The sequence below is a fragment of the Zalophus californianus genome, chromosome 8 (genome assembly GCF_009762305.2).
Source record: "Zalophus californianus isolate mZalCal1 chromosome 8, mZalCal1.pri.v2, whole genome shotgun sequence".
NCBI classification, from domain to species: domain Eukaryota; kingdom Metazoa; phylum Chordata; class Mammalia; order Carnivora; family Otariidae; genus Zalophus; species Zalophus californianus.
This window is the reverse complement of record NC_045602.1, coordinates 117533866-117547010: the sequence shown is the minus strand read 5'-3', so window position 1 is coordinate 117547010 and position 13145 is coordinate 117533866. Positions and strand designations below refer to the sequence as shown.

The following is a 13145-nucleotide window of genomic DNA, read 5'->3' as shown; positions in this document are numbered from 1 at the left end:
ACGGCAAGTTTCCGCCAGGCGCACGGTAGGGTGAGTGGGAAGGGACAATCTAGGTGGGGATGGTGACGCGAGCGCGAGGAGGCGCTGTGGGGACTGGAGAACGGCGTCAGAGAGCCGAGGTTAGACTTGAGCGTCGCTCAGCCCTCCACGGTTCGTCCGCTAGAGCCGTGGGGTAGAACGGGGCCCTGTTTTTCCGCGTCCTTCGAAGCCCAAAACTGGCTCCCCGGAAGTCCCCAGCGGCTCCCTCAGGATTTAGCGCTTGCTCATTTTCTCCCCTAACCCCTGCAAGTTCCGTAGGACCCTGTTGAGGATGTAAACTGTTTTCTGTATCAATTTAGTGTCTCATCTTGGCCCAGTATACTCTTTTGGCAAATATGAGACCTGAGATCCAAAGAGGGGAAAAGATTTTCTAAGCCTATATGGCAAGTTGGAACCGGTTGAGAACTCCTGAGGCAGGGGTTGGGGTGGGGGGAGTGCAGAAAGTACTTTATTAGCTATCAGAATATCTGAGTATTCATCTACTGTGTCCTCACTGTGTGCTAGGACAGTGGTTCACAACGTCTGTGTCTGGACCACCAGCAGCCACATCACCTAGGAACTTGATTAGAGATGCAGATTCTCGGACCCCATCCCAGAACTGCCAAATCAGAAATTGTGGGATTGTGGCCCATAATCAGCATTTTAGTAAGCCCTCCAGGTGGTGCCTTGTGCATTGTACTGTGAAATAAGCTGAGACCAAGACCCTTCTGTGTGGTGGGTTAATAGAGGCTAACTTGTCTGGAATCATTCAGCTAGTACCTGGGTCTGTCTGACTCCAAAATCTTTACTCTTAACCTTAAGTCGTTAGTCTTTTTTTTTTTTTTTTTTTGAGATTTTATTTATTTATTTGAAAGAGAGAGTGAGTGAGAGAGAGTGTGAGCAGGGGGAGGGGGAGAAGCAGACTCTTGCTGATCAGGGAGCCTGATGCAGGGCTCCATCCCAGGACCCCAGGATCATGACCTGAGCCAAAGGCAGTTGGCCAACCAACTGAGCCACCAGGTGCCCCTAAGCTTTTAGTCTTAAAGAATATTAGTGAGGACAGAATATCAATGAAGTCAGAACATCCTTTGTATACCTGTCAACATTGACCTGTATTTCTCCCCCTAGGCAAGCAACAATCTCCTAGGGAGCTTTTTCAGAATTCCATAGCTGGTGTTTTCAACCACAGCTCAATTCCAAGATCCTCTTTCAATAGGTTGAGTGAAGCTGGACCCCAAAAGATGACATACACAGCAACAGACATTACTATGTCTGGACCTGGTGGGAGGGACATATACCTAACATGGGTCCATGTCTTTTAGTCCTCCAACTTTCACATGGATCTTGTTCTTTTTCAGCCCTGCCTTTTTTTTTTAATTTTTTATTGTTATGTTAATCACCATATATTACATCATTAGTTTTTGATGTAGTGTTCCACGATTCATTGTTTGTTCATAACACCTAGTGCTCCATGCAGAATGTGCCCTCTTCAATACCCATCACCAGGCTAACCCATCCCCCTCCCCTCCTCCCCTCTAGAACCCTCAGTTTGTTTTTCAGAGTCCATCATCTCTCATGGTTCGTCTCCCCCTCTGACTTACTCCCCTTCATTCTTCCTCTCCTGCTATCTTTTCTTTTTCTTTTTTCTTAACATATGTTGCGTTGTTTCAGAAGTACAGATCTGTGATTCAACAGTCTTGCACAATTCACAGCGCTCACCATAGCACATACCCTCCCCAATGTCTATCACCCAGCCACCCCATCCCTCCCACCCCCAACCACTCCAGTAACACTCAGTTTGTTTCCTGAGATTAAGAATTCCTCATATCAGTGAGGTCATATGATACATGTCTTTCTCTGATTGACTTATTTCACTAAGCATAACACCCTCCAGTTCCATCCACGTCGTTGCAAATGGCAAGATCTCATTCCTTTTGATGGCTGCATAATATTCCATTGTGTATATATACCACATCTTCTTTAACCATTCATCTGTCGATGGACATCTTGGCTCTTTCCACAGTTTGGCTATTGTGGACATTTCAGCCCTGCCTTTTTTCTGAACCTTGTTCCCTCCCATAGGCAAAACTGTGGTTAAAGCCTAACCAGCTGACTCCAGTTTGGAAGTGTACCATTGGTATAAAACCTCTTTTACATTTGGGGCCTCTGGGTGGCTCAGATGGTTGGGTGTCTGCCTTCAGCTCAGGTCATGATCTCAGGGTCCTAGGATTGAGCCCCGCATCGGGCTCCCGGCTCAGTGGGGAGCCTGCTTCTTCCTCTCCCTCTGCCTGCCGCTCCCCCTGCTTGTGCCCTCTCTCTGTCAAATAAATAAATCTTAAAAAACAAAACAAAACACGTCTTTTACAGATTCCCTGGGGGCATGCAGTGCTGAAGACAAACTATCATTCATTCTGTCATAGATTGTTGGAAGAATACCTCATCCAAGGTCCAAGACAGAAAAGGTAAGTTTTCAGTCTACTGGGCCTGGTAGCAAAGGATTGTGATGGGGAGTTTGATCTGGAGGGTTAGGAAAGATGGAGCTCTGAAGGAAGAGTAGGAGTTAAGGGGACGAGGGAAAGAAAGAGAGCATTCCAGGAGTTGAAACCCTGTCAGCCACTGGTAGGGAATAAAGCCACAAGTTGGGAAGGAGTGGGAGGGGCATGCTGAAGAATTTGTTTTTGTTTTTTCCGGTTTTATTGAAATATAATTGACATACATCACTGTAAAGTTTAAGGCCTACCTCTTGATGGTTTGATTTACATATATTGTGAAATGATCACAACAATAGATACAGCTAATTCCGTCTTCTCATGTAGATGCAATGAAAAGAAGAAAAAAATTTTCTTTGTGATGAGAACGCTTAGGATTTATTCTTTTAGCAATTTTCCAATGTGTCAGTACAGCATTGTTAGCTATTGTCCTCATGTCTACCTTACATCCTTACTATTTATTCATCTCAACTGGAAGTTTGTATCTTTTAACGACTACCTTCCTCCGTCTCCCCCTCCCCCATCACCTACCTCTGGTAACCACAAGTCTGATCTCTTTTTCTGAGTCTGTTTTTTAAGATTACACACGTAAGTGAGATCATAAAGTATTTGTCTTTCTCCAACTGACTTATTTTACTCAGCATAAACCTCCAAGGTCCATACATGTTGTCACAAATGGTAGGATTTCCTCATTTTTTGTGGCTGAGTAATATTCCATGGTGTATATACCACAACTTCTTTATCCATTCATTCATTGGTGGACATTTAGGTTGTTTCCATGCCTTGGTTCTTGTAAATAATGCTGCTATGAACATGGGGTACAGATATCTTTTCAAGTTAGTGTTTTCATTTCCTTATTTCTTAGTGTTATATATTCCTAAAAGTGGAATTGCTGGTTCATAGAGTATTTCTATTTTTAATTTTTTGAGGATCCTCCATATTGTTTTCCATAGTGGCAGCACCAATTTATATTCCCACCAACAGTGCACAAGGATTCCCTTTTCTCTACATCCATAGATGTGAGACCAGACCCCCCTTGTCTTTTTGATGATGGCCATGAAGAAATTATTTTTGTCCGAAGGGTGGAGGAAGCCACAGAAGGGATTTGAGCAGGGGTACTTCACTTTTCAGGTTTGCATCTTAGCAAGGTCATTCTGGCTGCGATCAGAGTGGGAGACTAGTTTAAAGACTGTTAAAGTCACTCGGGAGATATGGGGGGGCACTGACGATGGAGACAATTGGAATAAAACAGTAAATTCTTTATTTTTTTTTAAAAAGGCTTTATTAATTTGACAGAGAGGACAAGTAGAGTGGCAGGTAGAAAGAGAGAGAGAAGCAGGCTCCCTGCTGAGCATCAGGGCAGGGTCCTGGGATCATGATGTGAGCCGAAGGCAGACGCCTAACCAACTGAGCCATCCAGGTGCCCCTAAATTATTTTTTAAACTTAATTTTTTTTTTACTTGCTGTAAAGTATACATAACAAAATTTACATTTTTTTAAAAGATTTTTTATTTATTTATTTGACAAAGAGACATACAGCGAGAGGGGGAACACAAGCAGGGGGAGTGGGAGAGGGAGAAGCAGGCTTCCCCCCGAGCAGGGAGCCCAATGTGGGGCTTGATCCCAGGAGCCTGGGATCATGACCTGAGCTGAAGGCAGACGCTTAACGACTGAGCCACCCAGGCGCCCCACAAAATTTACATTTTTAAGTGTACAGTTTGGTGGCACAGGGAAGTACATTTACTTTGTTGTGTAGATGCCATCACCATCCATTTTCAGAACGCTTTCATCTTGCAAAACTGGAAGTTTTGTGCCCTCAAAGTAGTAACTCCTCAATCTCTCTCTCTTTTTTTTTTTTTAAGATTTTATTTATTTATTTGACAGAGAGAGACACAGTGAGAGAGGGAACACAAGCAGGGGGAGTGGGAGAGGGAGAAGCAGGCTTCCTGGGGAGCAGGGAGCCCGATGTGGGGCTCGATCCCAGGACCCTGGGATCATGATCTGACCAAAGGCAGATGCTTAACGACTGAGCCACCCAGGCGTCCCTCCTCAATCTCTCTTTATCCCAGTCCCCAACAACTACCATTGTACTTTCTGTCCCTAAATTTGACTAAGTGCCTCATAAGAGTGGAATCACACCGTGTTAGTCCTTTTCTGATTGGCTTATTTCAGTTAGCATACTGTTTTCAGGATTCATCCATGGTATAGCCAGTGTCAGAATTTCCTTCCTTTTCTTTTTTTTTTATTAAAAAATTTTTTTTAAAAGATTATTTATTTATTTATTTATTTGACAGAGAATGAGACAGCGAGAGAGGGAACACAAGCAGGGGGAGTGGGAGAGGGAGAAGCAGGCTTCCCGCTGAGCAGGGAGCCCGATGCAGGGCTAGATCCCAGGACCCTGGGATCATGACGTGAGCTGAAGGCAGATGCTCAACCGACCAAGCCACCCAGGCCACCTGAATTTCCTTCCTTTTTAAGGCAGGATAACTTTGTTAAATGTTCTTTAGGTGTTTATTATATATACTGTTAACCTTAAAAATAAAACTCACTTTTTTTACCAGCAAAAATTAGTTTATTTGGGAACAGCAGAGTATTGCTATTTGGGACATGCAAACTATAGCAAAATGATAGGCAAATCCAAAGAACAAAGGAGAGAAATTTGCTTTTATAGAGGAAGGAGATTGGGAGGGGCTTTTATAAACAAAAAGTACATGTTGGATTAAACTAGGAGTTTGAAGTATAGTGGCTTTTCATTGGCTGTAACAGTTGTAATGGTCTTTCATTGACTGGGCTGTTGCTGGGCGAGGAGAAGATCTTTCTTCCTCCTGCTGGGGTAGTAAAAAATAGGCTTCTTCCTGTTGGGAGTTAAAGGTATGTCTGTTGGGGTCTTTCTGTTTATTTATTTATTTTTTTTAAAGATTTTTATTTAATTATTTGAGAGAGCGAGAGCACATGAGAGGGGATAGGGTCGGAGGGAGAAGCAGACTCCCTGCTGAGTGGGGAGCCCGATGCGGGACTCGATCCCCGGACTCCAGGATCGTGACCTGAGCTGAAGGCAGTTACTTAACCAACTGAGCCACCCAGGCGCCCTGGGGTCTTTCTGTTTAATTGATGAGGACTGATAGTGCGTGAGAGCTCCTTCTGCTGGCCTCCCAACTCTTTTATTATTTAATTTTTTTTTTTTTCAAGATTTTATTTATTTGTTAGAGAGAATGAGAGATAGAAAGCACGAGAGGGAAGAGGGTCAGAGGGAGAAGCAGACTCCCCGCTAAGCAGGAAGCCCGATGTGGGACTTGATCCCGGGACTCCAGGATCATGACCTGAGCCGAAGGCAGTCGCTTAACCAACTGAGCCACCCAGGTGCCCTATTTAATTTTTTTTTTTTAAAGACTTTTTAGAATTTATTTTTTAAAAGAATTTATTTATAAGAGAGAGAGCACAATGGGGCGCCTGGGTGGCTCAGTTGTTAAGCGTCTGCCTTCGGCTCAGGTCATGGTCCCAGGGTCCTGGATTGGAACCCTGCATCAGGCTCCCTGCTCCGCGGGAAGCCTGCTTCTTCTGCCTCTCCCATTCCCCCTGCTTGTGTTCCCTCTCTTGCTGTGTCTTCCTCTTTCAAATAAATAAATAAAATCCTTAAAAAAAGAGAGAGAGAGAGCACAAGTAGGCAGAGTGGCAGGCAGAGGGAGAGAGAGAAGCAGGCTCTCTGTTGAGCAGAGAGCCCAATGCGGGGCTTGATCCCAGGACTCTGGGATCATGACCTGAGCTGAAGGCAGACACTTAACCGACTAAGCCACCCCAGGTGCCCCATAAAATTTATTTTTTTATTTTTTAAGTAATTGCTACACCCAGTGTGGTGCTTGAACTCACAACCCTGAGATCAAGAGTTGCATGTTCCATCTATTGAGGCAGTCAGGCGCCCACATTTCCATTTTTTTTTTTAAGATTTATTTGTTTATTTGCGAGAGAGAGTGTGTGTGCACATGAGGGGGGAGGAGCAGAGGGATAGAGAGAGGAAGAGAATCTAAAGCTGACTCTCCGCTGAGCTCGGAGCCCAGCATGGGGTTCTATCCCAAGACCCTGAGATCATGACCTGAGCTGAAATCAAGAGTCGACCACTTTACTGACTGAGCCACCCAGGTTCCCCCCATCTCCATCTTAAATGAGGTTCCCTTTATTCAGTTTCATAATATATACCTTATTTTGTTATTTTTTCGTCTACTGGGGTACACTTAGGCTGCTTCCACCTCTTTGCTGTTGTGAATAATACTATTATGAATATGGGTATACAAATATCTTTTTATATTCCTGCTTTCCATTCTGTGGAGTATATACCCAGAGTGGAATTGCTGGATCATGTGATAATTCCTCTTTTTAATTTTTTGAGGAACAACCATACTGTTTTCTACAGTAGCTGCACCATTTTGCATTTCTACCAACAGTATGCAAGAGTTCCAATTTGTCCACATTCTCATCAACACTTGTTTTCTGTTTTTTTTTTTAAGATTTTATTTATTTATTTGAGATAGAAAAAGCACACATGAGTTGGTGGGGAGGGGCAGAGGGAGAGGGAGAAGCAGACTCCCCGATGAGCAGGGAGTTGGACACGGGCTTGGACATGGGGCTCGATCCCAAGACCCTGAGATCATGACTTAAACCGAAGGCAGATGCTTAAGCTACTGAGCCACCCTGGTGCCCCTTGATAATAGCCAACCTAATGGGTGTGAAGTGGTATCTCATTATGATTTTTATTTGCATTTTCCTAATGATTAGTGATGTTGAGCATCTTTTCATGTGCTTGTTGGTCATTTGTATGTCTTCGGAGAAATGTCTATTCCAGACCCTTGCCCATTTTTTGAGTCCTGTCATTTGTTTTTTGTTGTTGTTGTTGAGTTTTAGGAGTTCTGTATATATTCGGGATATTAATCCTTTATCATTTATGTAATTTGCAAATATTTTCTCCTATTCTGTGGGTTACCTTTTTACAATGTGTTTGTGGTTTTTTTTAAGATTTTATTTATTTATTTGACAGAGAGATAGTGAGAGCAGGAACACAAGCAGGGGGAGTGGGAGAGGGAGAAGTAGGCTTCTCACCAAGCAGGGAGCCCGATGTGGGGCTCGATCCCAGGACCCTGGGACCATGACCTGAGCTGAAGGCAGATGCCTAACGACTGAGCCACCCAGGCGCCCCCCCCTTTTTTACTCTGTTGATAGTAGTATCCTTTGATATACAACAGTTTTTAATTTGGGGGGCACCTGGCTGACTCAGTTGGTAGAGTATGTGACTCTTGATCTCAGGGTTGTGAGTTCATGCCCCTTTATTAAGTAGAGATTACTTAAAAAATTTTTTTAAGTTTTTAATTTTCATGAAGTATAGTTTGTCTAATTTTTTGTTGTTGTTACTTGTGCTTTTGGTATCATATCCAGTAAATCACCGCCAGGGCACCTAGCGAGCTCAGTTGGAAGAGCACGTGACTCTTTAAAAAAAAAGATTTATTTATTTTAGAGGAGAGGGGAGGGGCAGAGGGAGAGAGTCTTAAGCAGACTCTGCACTGAGCAAGAGCCCAACATGGGGCTTGATCTCACAACCCTGAGATCAGGACCTGAGCCAAAACCAAGAGTCAGACACTCAACTGACTTTGCTACCTAGGTGCCCCAGAGCATGTGACTCTTGATCTCAGGGTCATGATTTCAAGCCCCTTGTTGGGTGTAGAGATTACTTTAAAACAAAACAACCAAAACAACAACAACAACAACAAAACCTTAAAAAAATTGCTAAATCAATGTCAACAAGCTTCTCCCCTGATTTCTTCTAAGAGGTTTTTTAGTTTAGCACTTATATTTAGGTGTTTCATCCATTTTGATTTAATTTTTCTTGTTGTTTAATGTAAACTCTGTAAACTTCTGACCCTAAGATCAAGAGTCACATGCTCCAGGGCACCTGGGTGACTCAGTCGTTGGGCCTCTGCCTTCGGCTCAGGTCGTGATCCCAGGGTCCTGGGATCGAGCCCTGCATTGGACTCCCTGCTCTGCGGGAAGCCTGCTTCTCCCTCTCCTACTCCCCCTGCTTGTGTTCCCTCTCTCGCTGTGTCTCTCTCTGTCAAATAAATAAAATCTTAAAAAAAAAAAAGTCACATGCTCCACCAACTGAGCCAGACAGGTGCCCCATTGAGTTACTTTTTTTATGTGGTATTAGGTAAGGGTCCAACTTCATTCTTTTACATGTGGATATCCAGTTTTCTCAACACCATTTATTAAAAAGACTGCCCTTCCTGCATCAAATGGCCTTAGCACCTTTGTTGAAGATCATTTGACCACATATGTGAGGGTATATTGCAATCCTATTCCTTTGGTCTATTTATTTTTGTCATTGTGCCAATACCACACTTTTTGATTATTTTAGCTTTGTAAGTTTTTTAAAAATTTTTTTATTGTTATGTTAATCACCATACATTACATCATTAGTTTTGGATGTAGTGTTCCATGATTCATTGTTTGTGCATAACACCCAGTGCTCTACGCAGAACGTGCCCTCTTTAATACCCATCACCAGGCTAACCCATCCCCCCACCCCCCTCCCCTCTAGAACCCTCAGTTTGTTTTTCAGAGTCCATTGTCTCTCATGGTTGGTCTGCTTTGTAGTAAGTTTTGAAATCAGGAGGTGTGAGTCTTCTAACTTTGTTCTTTTTCAAGATTGTTTTGGTTATTGGGGGTTCCTTAAGATTCCATATACATTTTAGAACGAGTTCCATTTCTGCAAAAAAAAAAAAAAGTCATTGGAAGGGCATCTGGCTGGTTCATTTGGTAGAACATGCATGCAACTCTTGATCTTGGGGTAGTGAGTTCAAGCCCCTAGTTGGGCGTGGAAGCCTATTAAAAAAAAAAAACAACAGTGGGGTTTTGATAGAGATTGCAGTGAAAATCTGTAGGTAAGTCCTCCAATCCATGAACACAAGATATTTTTCCATTTATTTTTATCTTTCTTAATTTCATTCAGCAATGTTTTCTAGTTTTCGGTACGTAAGTCTCACTTCTTTGGTTAATTCTTAACTATTTTATTCTTTTTGATGCTATTATAATTTGAAAAATTTTTTTTAAATTTCCTTTTTGGATTGTTCATTGTTCGTGTGTAGAAACACAACTGATTTTTGTGTGATTTTGTATCCTGCAACTTTGCTGAATCCATTTATTCTTTTTTTTTTCCTTTTGGTGGAGTCTTTAGGATTTTACATATGTGATCATATCATCTGTAAACGGATTTTATTTTTTGCAAGAAGAGTTTTATATGTAGTATTATATTGTGAAGCTCTTAACTCTGAGATTCATTAAGTTTGTGATTACGTGGGGGGGGTGTCACAGAAAGTTAGATTTAGAGGGGTCCTTAGATTCAGTCCAGCTCAGTGTCACACAGCAAGTTAGAGGTTCAGTAGGCATCGGAAACCTGATCTGTGTTCCTCCTCTTAGTTTTCTAGGAGCAGACAAAGCCAAGCTGGGAGTTAGCATGGAGAACCCTTGCCTGGAGGGTATTTATGGGGCTGAGACTTAATCCCTTTGTGCTTTCACCCAAGGCTTTCCTTATCTTAGGAAGTGGGGAGTCTGGCTGAATCCCAGTGCATCCATCTGGTTAAAATAAACATCCTGGGTGGTCTAAGATGGAGAAGAACTTGATGAAGAGTCAGATTTGGAAGTGGGAGAGAGATTTGGAAGTAGGACAGATTTTGCCTTTTTGAGGTTGGGACCTTTTAAGCACCAGTTAAACACACCATCTCAGCCTCGGGACTGAGTATGTCCTCTCCGCTGAAGGCGTCTGTGCCACTGCCAGCTGCTTGTAGGAGGGCTTGGAGAGGAAAGTGTCCTCGAGGGGTAAGATTGGGGGCCCTGGACAGACACAGAGGGAGTCACAAATCAGAGTCCCATGGGGAAAAAAACCACAAGCTGTGGAAAGAGCACCCGTTGTGAAGTAGAGGTCTGAGTTTGTATCCAGGCCCTCTTTTTGCCTAAGATAAATGTTTTACTAGTACTTACTGGGTTCTTACTGGGTGCCAACTTTGCTAACTGTTTTACATGTTTTCCTCTAAAAGTTGGCTGGGCTCTTAACCACTATACTGAACTCCTCTCTTTTATTTTAAAATTTTCTATAGTAAATGTGGATTATTTGTGTAATTAAAATGACCATCTCAGGAAGGTTACACTTGACCTTCAGGCCACAATAGACTCCTGGGAGCTGGGTGGAAGTCAAATGGTTTGGCAGGGGGAGGGGTAAACTACTTGGTGGTACCCTTCTTCCTCTTACCTTAAAACTTTGAAAGATGAGGTGCTGTCTTAACCTAGCAGCTTCCTTGGGATAAGTCAGTGTCCTGATCATAAATGATCAGGTCCCTGGAGCAATAGCATGAGAATCTCCTGTGGCATAAGTGAAGAGTGTAGATTTCTGGACTCCCTGGGGGTGAGGTCTGGGAATTTGCATTTTTGTAAGCTCTCCTGATGACTTTGATACATATTAAGGCTTGAGAACTACTCTGGGTAATTCCTTTCAGTTCTGCCACTTAACAGCTGTGTGGTATGGGGCAAGTTATTTTCACAGTTCTGTTTTACTCCCAGCCCTGTGCTGGGAGGCCAGATAATAGCAATATAAAACAACAGTAACGTGGAGTGTCCTATTTCATCCTCCTAAGAGGTGAATATTACTATGCCCATTTTATTGATGAGTGGTAAGTTGACTTGCCTATGATCATGACACCTAATTAGATGACAGAGCCAGAATCTAAATGCAGGCTTAGATTATAAAGAAGTGCTTTGGAAACCAGTAACATTGAGAGCATTGATAATTATTTCCACATTCCCCCGAGTTCCCTTCTCTACAGTTACAGTGGCTAACATACCAATGTTATAGCACACCAAGGCAGGCAAAGGCCCTCCCCTCTGGGAGTTTTTCCCATTAGCAGTTTCTAAACTAGAATGTAGTTTTTTTCTTTTTTTTATTGTTTTTTTTTTAGTAATCTTTACCCCCAACATGGGGCTAGAGCTCATGACCCTGAGATCAAGAGTTGTATGCTCCACTGACTGAGCCAGCCGGGCGCCCCTAGAGTGTACTTTTTAAATCCGGAGTCAAGTCCAACCCTAGAGGGTTTTTTTTTTTTAAGATTTTACTTTTTAAAGTCATCTCTACACCCCACATGGGGCTCAAACTCATGACCCCAAGATCGAGTCACATGCTCTACTAACTGAGCCAGCCAATGCATTTAAAGTCATCTCTACACCCCACATGGGGCTCAAACTCACGACCCCAAGATCAAGAGTCACATGCTCTATTAACTGAGCCAGCCAATGCATTTATTTATTTTTATTACTTATTTAAGCCAATGCATTTAAATGCTGTTTCCTAAACGGGACTGTTAGAGGAAAGGTAGCTGTCCTTAGATGATATTTCTAACTTCTGAGGAGAGGGACTCTAGCCACATTATCCCTATCAACTTTCATTATCTAAAGTGCTTGCTTACTCTGGGGTTCATCAATTTGAAGCTTGATGCAGAAAATGCTTTTGGTTTCAGTTCTTTGAAAAGTATTTATAGGAAGCCATCTCTTCTAAGGCAGTCAAACCATCCAAATCACTTCCCCTTTTAGGGTAATATTAATACTCATTTTCCAGGTGAAAATGAGTATTGAACTTATTTTGAAGACCCCTTCCAGCATGTTGCTATTCTGCCGAGCCCTAGGGCCAAGTGTCCAGTTTGAGGGCTACTGATGGAGGGAAGTGGAAACCAGGACCTTGGATGAATGGCTAAACTCTCTCAAACTGGAGCTCTTTAATCTGGGGAATGTGAATGGGGAGGCACTGATTCCCAATTTTTTTTTAAAGATTTTATTTATTTGAGAGAGAATGAGAGACAGCATGAGAGGGAAGAGGGTCAGAGGGAGAAGCAGACTCCCTGTTGAGCAGGGAGCCTGATGCGGGACTCAATCCCGGGACTCCAGGATCATGACCTGAACCAAAGGCAGTTGCTTAACCAACTGAGCCACCCAGGCGCCCGACTCCCAATTTCTACACGAGAGTGACTTGTGGGAGATTGGATATCCTCCATCTAGGTCTACTGGAATCAGGAAGAAGCTGATTTGGTTCAGTAGAAGAAATTTCTAGTGTTTAGCCCAAACCATTAACTGTTTGCCAGTTAATGCCAGTAGGCAGTGAACTGCCCATCACTAGTTCAAATAAGTCCAGGCAGATGTTAGGGTGACCTTCAAGCAAGATAGACTTCAATTCATATCCTAGCTCCATTTAATACTGGCTGTACAGTGCAGGCCAATGAATTTAACAAACGCTCAGTTTCTTCACCTATGAGAAGGGCATCTCACTTCTTTTGTGTGTATACAAAATTTAATAATGAACACTGCACAGGTCCAGGCACATAGCAAGGCCGTTTGCTGCTGCAGGCCTTGACTTTGTACTGTTTGGGCTGCAATGAAATGTATAGTCATTTCATTAAGAAGTAAAGAAGTAAATGAAACTCACAGCTATCTTAAGCAAAAAAGGGAAATTTACTAGCTTACATAATAGGGAAGTCTAGAGGTGGTACCAGTTTCAGACATGACTGAAGCATCCATTTCATCTCTTCTGCTTTCTGTGCTGGCTTCATACTGCAG

At 42.9% G+C, this 13145-nt stretch overlaps 1 long non-coding RNA gene across 1 annotated transcript in view; it reads left to right on the top strand.

The window, feature by feature from the left end:
* The first annotated feature begins 7 nt into the window (after positions 1 to 7).
* Positions 8 to 13145, top strand: part of LOC113937049 — an 18817-nt gene continuing 5679 nt past the window's right edge. The window contains exons 1-2 of the long non-coding RNA XR_003524467.1: positions 8 to 119; positions 2386 to 2480. This is a non-coding gene — a long non-coding RNA (uncharacterized LOC113937049). The remainder of the gene's footprint in view (positions 120 to 2385; positions 2481 to 13145) is intronic.